This window comes from Agelaius tricolor, unplaced genomic scaffold, assembly GCF_023055355.1.
Source record: "Agelaius tricolor isolate 1412-34295 unplaced genomic scaffold, bAgeTri1.0.p SCAF_72, whole genome shotgun sequence".
In the NCBI taxonomy this organism is placed as follows: Eukaryota; Metazoa; Chordata; class Aves; order Passeriformes; family Icteridae; genus Agelaius; species Agelaius tricolor.
The window spans coordinates 743,111-756,136 of NW_027269332.1; the positions used below are offsets into that span (position 1 = coordinate 743,111).

A 13,026-nucleotide genomic window follows, 5' to 3' on the forward strand; every position below is an offset into this window, starting at 1 on the left:
AACACAAAGACACCTCCTCAGAAAGGAAAAATAAGTGCACAAGTAGCACACAGCACAGCCAATGTGATTTTTCTGCTCATACACGTGCACTTATTGGTACATGTGAAAAGATAAAGCCTCGGAAGAAAGGCTGAGACCCTTTGCTCACAAATCAAACAGCAATGTCTGAAGAGTTAGGTGTTCAACTTTGCACAGCAACTCTACACAACCATGCAAGTCAGGAAGTGGAAAATATTATATTGTAAGTGGATACTGCAGGGGACTAAAGCCATGCAGAAATTAGTCATCAAATCTGGAAGTGGGCCATGGCACAACGTCTACTGCTGCTGCTTTTACCCAGTTCCGTTAATAGCTTTTATAATTGATAGAAATGGAAGCTGTCTCTGTATTTCACACAGATGAGAAACACAAAGTTTGCTGGGTTAAAATGCTGAATGTCTAGTTTCAATGTAAAACCCCCACTGTACTGACCAGATCAGTCAGTCAAGAAGGAGTGATCTCTTTTTAAGACAGCTCATCTAGATTTTAATGGTGCTCTAAAGCTGAGGCACTGGAGATGGAGATGTCCTTGAAAACTACAATTTATTTTGTGGTTTAAGTAACTCAGAAAATCAGAGCATCAGCAGAGAACCTTCTATGCTGAGGGGCTCACAAAGGTGTCACTCCCTTCACTGCTGCCTGACAGCAGAACTGGGACAGAGAACCTGCCCCAGCCCTTGGCTGCCTCTGCTCAGAATACACCATTTGCACTTCATTCTAGTTTCATTTATTCTCCTTAAAATCCAGGCCACGTCTTGGCTCACCCAACACTGGTACCAGGCAAAACAGTGATACAAAATTTGGGATTATCATCCCTTTTAATTTATGCCTGGAGCTGGCAACACCCCTGTGTGTGCTGACTGTGTCTGTATGGTCTGAAACAATTTTCAAGGATAGAGTTCAAGAGCACTGTTGACAGAAATTCTTGCAGTGAGAGATTAAGACTGAGGCTGAAAGATGGAGTAGATGTAGCTCCACTCACTGAACCAGCTTGATCCATTTTTTGTTACTTCAATATTTGTCTTTCTATTCTGATCCTGTTAATTAGAAGGCATACATATTTTCAGCTGAATTACAGGATAAAACCCATATAAAATGTGATTTGTTCTCTATCTGCACAGATATCCTAGAGGTGTCCAATACCTGCCTTTTCTTCACGTGTTCATTTTTTGTTTGTTTTGTTTGAGGTTTTGTGGTTTGCTTTTTTCTTTTGCCTTTTTTTTAAAGACAAAGACAAAGTAACTGTATTCTTTTAGAACAAAAATGAACAGCCATGCGGAATTTTTGCATAGTACTCTTCTTCGGCAAAAAGCCACAGAACTTTTTTTTTTAAATGGTTTCCAAGGATGAAAGTGACTTTGCCAAGCGAAGAAGCTTCAAAACAGGACTCAAAAAACACTAATAGAAAGACAGATGGTTCTACTAAGTGCTTTGCTGCCAAAAAAAATGTTAAAAAAAAGTGAAAAAAATTGAGTGATGTTATTGAAGCTGACTGCAAAGTTCTCTGATGACTGCAAATACTCTTGTCCCACTGCAAGTGTTAACTCTGCCTCCAGGGCTAATATAACTGAAGCACCACACACACACAAATTGTCATTGCCAAGCCCACAACGTAGCCTAAGTCTGCACTTGATTCCAAGTGACTGCCAAACACACGAGCAAAACACCACACTGAAAAATTCCCATTTAGGAAAACATTTACCAGGAAAATGCCCTTTCTTCCTAAATCTGACTGCTGCATTTCTTTTTTTTTTTCAAATTGCTGCTCCTCTTTAACTCTCCAAGGGGCCTTATAGCCCCTCATTTCAAATGACACAACCTTGTTTGCATTAGGGAGGTAAAAACTATGGAGCGGTGAGGATGGTTTGCATGGATATAGAAATAACACAGTCAAAACAATGTGATTTTCATTCCAGGATGGAATGTATGGAGCAGCACTCAGCTACACTTCACTTTCTCCTAAACACAAATAAATGCAAACATTCGTTTATTTTAATCCGATTACATGACACAATATCATACAAATTATGGACTCTTCATTTTTATGGCTCATTTAACTACTGCATTTTAACTCGTTATGTTTATTATTATTATTAACTGGAATTGCCAGGATACAACTGCCTCAAGTGGCATTGAATACAGGCCCTCCTTCTGAGCATTACATCTAAGGTGTTTCCCTATTTTTTTTTTCTTTTCAAGGTATTACTACATCAGTTGAATCTCTCAAATGTTTTTTATAATCAGTTCAATCTCTCAAATGTTTTTTATAATCAGTTCAATGTCTCAAAAGTTTTTTATTTTTGTTGGAAGCTTACATACCTTCCAATATTTTCTGGATTGTAACTTCTTGATACTGCATTTCTAATTTGAATATAATGGACTGCAAATCAGGGCTATTTTCCAGGCCCTTCAATTTGTTCTGCTAAAGGACATATGTCCATAAAAAGAAATACCTCTTCAACAATCTGATAATTCACACAGCTGTCAAGATTCTCCACTGACCAGCCTCTCTATGTGTGACCTCTTAGCTGTAACATCCTAAAGGAGACAACTGTATTTTAAATCCTCACAAAATTCCCAGTGGATTTAATGAGCTACAATTTCACCTTATAACTTCTTACCTACTTTAGGATGTTATTCTGGAGGACACAGACACAATCCTCTGAGATTTTCCTGGTTTTCCATACTGTTGTCACTGGGTTATCTGAGCACACTGTGAACCCTTCATTAATTTTTTTCTCTCCTCTGCCCAGCTGTGTTTGGCCAGTGCCAAGCCACCACACCAGGAAACCTTCATAGCCACTGAAAATCCAAAAAAGAGCCCACCCCTGAAGGAGTTATCAATGCAAAAATCAGTATGAGCACATGACAAGCAGCCCATAGTAAATCTACTGTCCAAGGGGGAAATACCCACAGCTGCCTGCAGAGATTTCTGATTTTGGGAAGTGCCTCAATGTATCTTTATTTGTTTCAGTGCCTTTGAGAAGTCTGGCCCTAAATGGCTTACCATATCAAAGGGAATGTGTTGGCAAACCTGGAGCCAGTTCAGGCTGTTGAAGCCTGGGCCAGCATCTTCACAAATGTGTGCGTGTCCTGTATGACTTGACCATAACAAATCCAGGCACACAAAGACACTGCATTCAACACAGTCACACTTCATATTTCCAGGATTCTCAGCTTCGTTATAACTGTAGTATTTCCACCTAAATTCTGCTCTCCTGTCTCCTTTTAGGAACATACTATGGTTACCACAGCTACCTAAGCACCAAGCAGTATGTTTTTAACAGTTACCCCCACTGTTTGTTACTAGCTCCTGCTGTGACTTCCACAAATTTAGATTGCAAACACTTGACAACTACAGTTCTATTTTCTGTAAAAAGTCATGTGTGCTTTGGGTCACTATGTAAATAGCTACACAGGGAAAGTAGTTTAAAGGAACATTAGGATGGCAAAGTTAAGACATTTGTGGCTTAGAGAATGCCAGGATCAGGGAAACATGCACGACCTTATTTTGGCTCTTCACTGCCCCTGCATCCCGACAGAATCCCCAAAGTTCAGAGTTTCCCCTCCACATGACTCTTGCTTATTCTAGAAGGCTTATCCCACTTCCCAAGTAACATAAACCCATACTTTCAGCAAACCTAAGCCCCTAAAATAGCAGCTGCTATTAGTTCTATCTATTTTCTCTTCATACACTTCCCCCAATTTCATTTCTGCAGCTGTTCATTACATATTTATTAGCATCAACTTTTATATAAAAGTTTTCCTATCTCCAAGATAAGTATCTCAGTGCATTTCCCAGCATCTATATAGATATATATAACATTTTCCACTGAGGGGCAAATACTGCTATGCACCCACCTCCAGCTCTTCAGAAGCAATTCTATTCCTTTTGGTGAGGTTGGTGATGGATAATGAATTACTGAGTGTGGGGAAGGGCAGCTGCTAAAAGCAACACTCTGTTCTCCACAACCTGACCAAACTCTGCACAGTACTTTACTCCTGAACTGCTCAGACGTGCGGCTGATTTTTATTTTCATTGGAGTTAGTCTCAGCTGCCCCAAATGAGTTCAGATTTTTTTATTCCTAGAACAGTGGATGCACATGAATGATTTGATTAACTTCAAAGTGTTGTAGGAATATCTTCTTGCTTGTGACTTGTCTGGAAGTTAAGCATCTCTTCTACTGTTCAGGGAAGAATGCACATTTCACATGCAGCAACACAAATCTGTCCTTCAAAACTGACATGTTTAATTGCATTTGTCCCCCTTCCTCCAGAAACACTTGGCTCCCAGTGCCACACACTCTGCTGAAGGCCTGCATGCTTTAATTAGCACATGTGTTGGCCCTCCTTACCTCACCCCCCTCCCCGTGTCTATCTTAAGGGAAATAAAAATATATGTCCCCATATAACTACAATCTGCTATTTTCCCTTGCAGTGATGTTTAAAATAAGACAAGAAAATGTTTTTCTCTCCTGTGTATCAGTTCCCTAAGTTGCCACAAGCATGTCCTGAGCCCACAGAGCAGGAAGCCCTGCCTATCCAGTTGTGGGATGATACCTCCTGCTCCTCCTGAGTTTGAGGTGCCTTTTTATGGGTGCTCACTGAGTGTCCAGGATGCACAGCACAAGGTGGGTGCCATGAGGTAAAGGTGAATTTTTTCTTCCTGATCACCTCCTGTGAGCTCTTCTGCAGTGGATGATTTGGGCCCTAAATATTATTCTTCCCTTTGCTGTATATGAGGCTTAGACAATGCATCCCAGAGCTTACCAAAATGTACCCGTGCACACAGCTGAGCTCACTCAGCAGCTCCCACTGCTCCCCCAGCTGCAAGCAGGGACAGTGCTGGCACAAAACTCTCACAGTGGTGATTCCAGGCAGAATGAACCAGGGGTTCAGCTCATCACCCACACCCGACACAGGCTCCCCAGCACCACCCTGCTGGCACAGCACAGCTTTATTCTGAGGGCTGGTGGGGAGAAAATGGCTAGTCTGATGGAATATGGACACAATCCCTAAAGGTATGCAACTTGGCACGTGGAAAACACAAGGAACACACTTGCAGAATGCATCTCAGGGAAATACATAAGCATTTTCCATTTTAAAAAAGCAAGGCTTTCCAGGCTGGAAACTTTCCACCTTTGCTCAGTCCTGCAAGAGAGCCTGGGTGTCACTAGCAGCATCCATCTCCAATTCATCTCAGCATAAAGCCTGTAAATTAACACACACAGCCTTTTCAACTAAGTGCAGCAAAGTGCCTGACACTGCCAAGTAATACAGACAGGAGCTGTTTCCATGTTGATAACTTCCTTCCAAGGCTTCCCTCCTCCGGCTCATGCCACAGCACCAAATGCAATGTTGACAGACAGACAGACAGACCTCCAGCAGCACTTGGCAGGACAGAGGCCAGAAGGACCTTTCACATTCGGGAACAACCCTTGGAGACTTCCAAAGGAAAAAGGCAGTTCATTTGTTGATCATTTTTGTAACTAAAATAAAGAACTTCAAGACTTTTTTTTTAAATATTTGAGTTAGTACGGAAGAAACACAGAGAGGAGAGAAAAGCAGTGAGATGACTTTTTTTGTTCATGGGGATGAGGTTAAACAAGTATTCTTGCTTGTGCAGCCTGGCATGTAAGTTACCTACAGGGCAGCTCTGCAACAAAGGTACTGGAACAAACAGCCCAAATAAAAAGTACATAAACTAGAATTCATTCCAGCTGCTTTAAGGTAAAAACCTAAGAGTTCACACAGGGAGGGCTGCCCCAGACTGTAAAACACCTCAGTGAGTGGGGTTCTCTGGCCAGATCAGGACCCCCAGAGCCAGTGACTGGAATTCAGGTAAAAGCTACACTGGAAGACTGAAATGCACTCTCAGAAGAGCCCCTCCTAATCCCAGCTCAAGAGCAACATTAAAAATAATTTGCCCTTTCATTTCTATAAGAGAAGAAGATTCATTGTTTGGTGGATTGAGCTACTTGTTTCATGAAGAGGCTGAAGTTAGCAAATGGGCTTTTGAGGCACAATGACCACAGTTTTGGGCAAATCATCTTATTTCACCTTCCTTAATATTCACACAAACACTGAGTTCTCACGGCACAGCTTCCAAGCACCTGAGCACCTTGTCTAAATGTTAGTGCCCTTCCTAGAGGAATAAACCAGGACTGGAAGGGAAATCTGCCACAGACTTCTGGCTGTCAGAACTGCTGATTTAGATGCTCTATTGTTCCTTATTTGTGCTTTCGTTGGCTACCGGCAAGTTGCTCCTAAGTGCAAATGTCATGATCAAGAGTTAACCCACAAAGTCACTTCCCTGAGAGTGGAAAATCTCTGAGCTTGCAGGGAATGGCTGGTGCTGCCTGCAGCATATGACAGAGCACAGGTTCCATATGCCTGGCTAATGCTCCCCCCAGCGAGCCCTGGGCCAGTGCTGATGGCTGCAGCACAAAGCTCTCCAGTGAAACATTTGTCAGGGAAAAGAAAACAGGTGTGAGCTTTCCTGATGTGATTTACAGGACAGCATGTAGGATAATTCCTTCAGCAGCACGTGCGCTCTTTTCTGCAGCTAGCTCATCTATGATAGATGGGTTCAGTTATTCAAAATATAATGAACTCTGGGCTTATTTGTACATGCCAGAAAGAATCAGGGACACAAAGCAATGCACCTCCCTTGTCACTGCTGACAGCAGCCTTTCAGAAGTCATCTGGGTAATTCTCCTTCTGATTTCCTCCACCCTGGTTAAAAGGACCGAGGTGGCTGAGCTTTTGCTAGTTAGTGGGTGCTAATCCAGGCCTTTTTCCTTTCAGAGTCCCTGCTTTGGTGACTCAGTGCTCTCCTTTCAGCAGACCCAAAGTTTTTGTGCAAGAGCATCACAGCCTGCTGCCAAAGCAGCTCTGGAAACAGGACTGGTGGGGAGCAGTGCTGCAGGGGCAGCAGGGAGAGCACTATTTCTATTTCAGGATGTCTGAGGGCTCCAGAGAGGAGTGTGGAACCAAGAGGACTTTTCCTGTAGGAGCCCAGGGTTTTTTCAAGCTCGAATCCGCAAATCTTAAAATTATAAATCAATGGCTAGACTATAAAAACAAGTAGGAATGGGTGGGAAGGCTCAGAACTGGCATGGGGTTAAAAGAGAGGGAGAAGAGGAAGAGGAATAATCCAAAAATGACTTTTCAAGAACTTCCATGAATGCTGGAAGTCAACAGATTCAGCTGAGGACAAGGAAATTAGTAAGTAAATGGACAGGAAATAAACTCTAGTGTTACACACCACCACAGGCAGGAGCCTGGCTGTTTTCTCACAGTAAGTTCTGTTTTCTGACAGTAAGTTCCATCACCTGGGAGAAATGTCCCACCTTGCCACCTTTTCAGTGCTTCCAAGGCACCTTTGGGCTCATCCTGACACCAAAGTATCATTGTGAATGTTTTTGTGCAAACAGGACCATAAAATGCTCAGCAACAAAACTGCCCAAAATGGTTTTCAGGTTGAGAGAATGCAGCTTAAGTAATTCATTCTAAGCCATTTTCTAAAATAATATCCATATTGTTTCTAAATATTTTCTAAATTTATTCTAAGCATGGTTCTTACTCCTGTGTAGACTGGAGTAATGCACCTTTTGGGGGGGTGAGCCTATCCACAAAAGATTTCTTTAGTGCATTTTCCTGAAAAAAATCAAGAAATGGGTGGCAAGAGCACGGCTGATGCCATTATACTTTAAAAAGTGGTATTTTTTGTCATTTGAAGTTATTCAGAGGCATTTGTCTAAAGGCCAGCTGCTAAACCTCTCCCTTTACCCCCTGTTGATTTTTCCATAATATACTCAAACACCAGTAACTAATAATTTTGATGTATAAATTGCAGCAGTATTTTTCCTGTTCCAAAACCCCAGATTCTTACACTGAAACAGGGAGAACAGTTCCAATTAGGAAACCACTGCACTTAGGAGATGATGGCCAGTTCCATGACCTCATTTTTGACACAATGCTAAGGGTATCCTTTCAAACAAACCCCTAAGGTTTCAAGATGTATTTTTCACTCAGTATCTCTCTGACAAATGGAATATCATTAATTAAAAAAAAAAAAAAAAAAAAACACAGCAATTTCAGTGTGTAGGCGACAGGGAAGAAACAGGGGTTATTTAATATCATGTAGTGGGCAGAAATTCAAAACCCATTCAGCTGCTGAATAGTGCAATGCTATAAACAAACAAGAAAGTCTTATCAAAGTCATCCACTTAAAATCATACCATCCAGAAAAAGAGAGAAAAAAATAGACTTAAAGGACTAAAAAAAAAGTGTCTGCACTAAAAGTCATTACCTCCCCTTGCCTTCTTTAAACAAGGACATAGTTAATAAAACTGTATACAAACTAATGAACTACAGGGGAAAAAACATCCTTCATGGTTTGATCATTAGGCTCTTGCAGAACTGGATCTGCTCATAAAACCTTAGACTAAAATGCACTGACTAAACCCTGTGAATGACCCCTCTTCTTCCCTCAGTTTTTATTATTATTATTATCATTATTACTATTATTATTATATCAGATACACGTGTCAGGGTAAGTGTGGTCTCCAGTGGCAGCATTTTCAGAGCTCAAGCAGTTACAACAACTCAGTGTCATTCTTTTCTGAAGACAATATATTGTCATTATTATCATCATCACTGTTACTGCTGTATATTGAACTTCATTGCTTGCTGTAAGATCTTAAAAATCCCTGCTCAATGAACAAATGGCCAGGAGAACTCTGAGCACATGTTATCAGAAATCCTTGCAGCAAACACAGCTTTAGTGCTGAACAGCCTCTAATGACTGCACAATAAAGAGCTTTTTCAATCCCTCAGCTGCTCACACTTGTTTCTGACTGTCTCTGCTGCCCGTGGAGCTGCTGCTCCTCAGCACACTTCAGGTTTGCCATCAGAAGTTTGATTTCAAAAGCAAAACAGACTCAAGTTGCAGAACAAATACAATTTCAGCAGAAACGTCACCACTCTCCCATTCACATCCTGATGCTTTTTGTACCCCTGTTACCAAAATCCCCATAAAAAAATCCTATTCACAAGGATTTTGTTTGGGAACATTTCTTGAATAGGGCTGAAGACAGTCTCTAATTTTGTGCCTACAATCTAGTGACAGCAATACAGTTAAAGCACAATTAGCTGTAGGTAGAGTGATAAAATTTAGACATCTCATCATCTGATTTCTGTGTACAGCCAGGTAAGCAGCTAGCCAAATCCTGCAGCTTTTTACTCCCCTGAATTGCAGCTACAAATATTTTGATTGCCCAAAACATTGTGTCTTCTTCTCCTTTGCTGTCACCTTCAGTTCTCCCTTGCCTTCCTCCACCCCTTTTATTATTAAACATATGAGGAAAAGCACAAAAAGGAAGAAAAAAAAAAGGAAAAAAATGGGACTATACACAATTGTTTTCTTGGCACTTGCAGACACACACCATGCAATGGAGAAGGAAATTGCCCACCTCACAAGGGCACCTATCACCATGAGTCAGTTTTTCATTTTCCTGGTCCTAACCCTAAAATAAATAATAAACATAATAAAAATAATGAAAAATTAATAATAAATAATAATAGAAATAAATAATAATAAATAATAAAGACCTGGGTGTGGCCCAGGGTGTGGCTGGGCGTGGCAGCCCCACCTGCCACCCAGAGCACCCCTGGCAGGTGTGGGGAATGGGAAACAGAGCAGCATTCACAGGCACAGCCCATGCACAATGCATGAAAAGCAGGAGCTCAGCAGAGGGGGATACACAGCACAATGAACATCAATAATCTCTGGGTATTTTCTTCCTACTCTGAAGGAGTTCTTGAATACACAATCTTTTTTTTTCTGGCTTGCCTGCCTTTAAATACACACATACCATACTCCTGGATCAATTTTTAAGCCACTATAGGTATTAGAGGACAATTTACATGTGATTTGCATTTTTTTTCCCTCCGACTGTGGTTTTGGTAAGTCTTCCAAACCTAATGACTGTTCTTTTGGCCAGCAACATAAATGCTGTAATCACACAATTATTGTGCTGGGAACAGTTTAATTCAGCATTTTGTTCTCAACCACAGAACAATTACTCAACAATTTTGGTTAACCATACCAGCTCGCTGCCTGGAGAGGAAGCAGAATATTCACAAAATCCATTGTCCTCCACAAAGGCAGGGAGCAGATCCTTATCTATTATCAGTGTCCAGCATCTCTTTGCTCTTTGGGGTGCTCCCACACACTCCCCATTAATGAAAATAAACTTTTAGCACATTCATCTTTAGTTGTTGAGTGTTTAATTGTGCATTTTCACACTCAGGGAAAGGTGGAGGGGATGTGTCTGGGACAGAAGGATGCCAGGGAGCACTGTAAAAATCTCTGAGATTGCTACAGGGATGTTATCCATCTCTTCTAAGCATAAAACCTTGGGCATTCAGGCTTTGTTTAAGTTCTGCTCTTGAGCCATCCACTTCTCTTTAGTAATAAAAGGAATTTTCTGATCAATTGATTTATTCCATGGAAAGGCCAACACTTCCCACGCTTTGTGTGCTGGACCTGACTCCAATAAAGTGAGCAGAAGTTCTGACACCTCAGCAGGAAAGGATTTAAGCTAGCAAGCCAAGTTATCAGGATCCTTACAAATTTTCTGCTCCAAATTTCAATTCTGGAAGCATTTTACCCAAGCAAATAAAAATATTTTAGTAATTCCATTTCCACTCTTGTTTTTTGTTTTGTCTTGCCAGTCACTGGGAATATTTTCATTCAGAGCTGTGAATCTAAAAAGTACAACTCTGGCAGTGCTGCTGAACAAGTAAAATTAAACTAATTAAACAAAACTGACTCAATAAACTTAATTTGACAGTTAGATCAGAAAGGAAACCAGCAGTAAACACAATGAAAACATCAAGTAATAAACGATTTTTAAAATGCCTTTAGCTTTTAAGAAGTATTCAGCTCAGAAAAGGGACTTTGTTATAATAATAATTTTTTTAAGGGCAAAATTTGACCTGTAGGAACTTTGTGTTTTTGTGTTGAGTCCTTGCTCTGCTGGAGTCAATACAAATTGATCCCGATGGCACCCAGCAGAAACAATTTTTAAAAAATCGTTCATTTTAATATATATAATAATTTACTGTAATTTAATTTTTTTTTAAAAAAAGGACAAGGCATCTATGGAGGAGAACACAGGTTCAAATGTCCTCACCAGCAGGACACTGACCTGCTATTATTATCACCTATTTTTTTCCTACATCTATGACATGAGCAGTACATCTTACTTTGCTTAAAGCCCAGCCTTGTCTGTCACGAGGTGGGGGAGACATTGGGAATTGCCATAAGGACACACAAGTCCCAGTCCAGTTCCTTCAATTTCTTAAGCTTTCACCAGCACACTTCATTAAAAAAAACCCAAACAAACAAAAAAACCCCAAAACCAAAAAAACTGGTGTATGTGGTAAAGGAAGGAAGGAAGGCACTGCCCTTCACAGCCCTGCCACTGTGCCCCAGGACCTGCCACAGCTGCTGTGCCTCATCTCTGGACTGCAGGGGCCCCTGGGCAGAGCTCACATTCAGGTGTTCAACCCAGGCATGCACAAGATGATGTACACAGAAAGTTCTCAGCTCCCACCAGCAGCTGCTGTGCATGCTCAGATCCCTCACAGCTTCAGATCAAGGCTCTTAAAGGGTCTGGCTAAAGGGTATCTGGACAGAACCTGCATGGGAGCTGCAGAAGGGCTTTTGGATATTCCCAAAGGCTGAGTATTGTCACCAGAGAGAAGAGTCTCTTTTCTGATGTTACCCTAAGCCATGCAGAAAATCACCTTTCCAAAAGAGCTGTGGCTATGTTAGAGTTCCTAATGACGCCTTGGGAAGGCTGAGCTAGAGCAGAGGCTGGGCAGAGTTCCAGAATAAAGCAGGGATTCATTCAAAGCATCTCCTCCATGGATCCACCTTGGGCAGCACAAGAGCCCAGCCAGGGCTGCACCCAAGATGAACCAAAATGGCCCCAAAATGCACCAGCGCTCCTGGGGTCTCTCCCTGGGATCAGTTCTGCTCCATTTGCATCTTGCAGTTCATTGTCCCATTCCAGCTTTAGCCCCTGCAGTCCCACCCTGCTTGTTTTTCTCTCTCCAGCCCACGGGGTTTGTGCTCCTGGGCTGAGATTTGGATCATTTGTCCTTGGTGCCCAGCTGGAGCAGGAATTGTTTTGTCTCCCTGCTCTGTGCACAGGCTCACCATCCCCTGATATGAAGCTCAGACCCACACACTAAAGCAGCACAGAATCTGAAAAATAGAAAAGCTAAAACCTGAGCCATCACTAATACTGTTGCCACATCCTTTGCAGGAAAGGCAATAAAAAGACACTGATGCAATACAACACCACGTTTGTATCTGTGCATCGACATCATCCACTAAATACCAGCTGCCCTCCTGCAGCCAAATGCTTTTTGATAAAACAATCATGGAGTTCTCTGGCACCTAAAGGAATGGTTCAGGACTTAAACTGCTGGCTTACCCAGTGCCCTTGAAACCTGTAATGTTTATACGAGCACATTAGCAACACTTCAGTATCTCATAAAAAATCAGTAAGTAAAGATACGTCTGAGCTGTGGTAAGGCAAATGAAAAACTATCCCAAGTGTTTGGGTTCAATACCTCTCTCCAAAAAGAAAAGGATTATTTTAGCAGTTTGAGCCTAAAATATTTAGCCAGCAGCGAGTTTGTTCATTAAAATGTGACCCATTCAGAACACACTGGGTCCCTTTAAGACTAAAAGTCAGAGCTGTGTGCTCTGAGCCCTTTCATCAGCATGACTCACTCATTCATGGGCAGTCTGGATTGTATGGCTGGCTTATGGCAGCACTCTAAATTAGTACTCACACAATGGAGAGCTTATACAATTGCAGCAGTCCATATCCAGTAAAACTGCCTTGCTGCCTTGAATAATGGGCCCTGCTAAGTCTCTAACAGTTCTGTAAGAGCCTCCAAAC

General features: G+C 41.7%; 1 protein-coding gene across 25 annotated transcripts in view; it reads right to left on the minus strand.

Moving 5' to 3' along the window:
* The window catches only part of SOX5 (SRY-box transcription factor 5), a 608,636-nt gene that overhangs the window by 93,884 nt on the left and 501,726 nt on the right, over positions 1–13,026 (minus strand). The window lies entirely within an intron of this gene.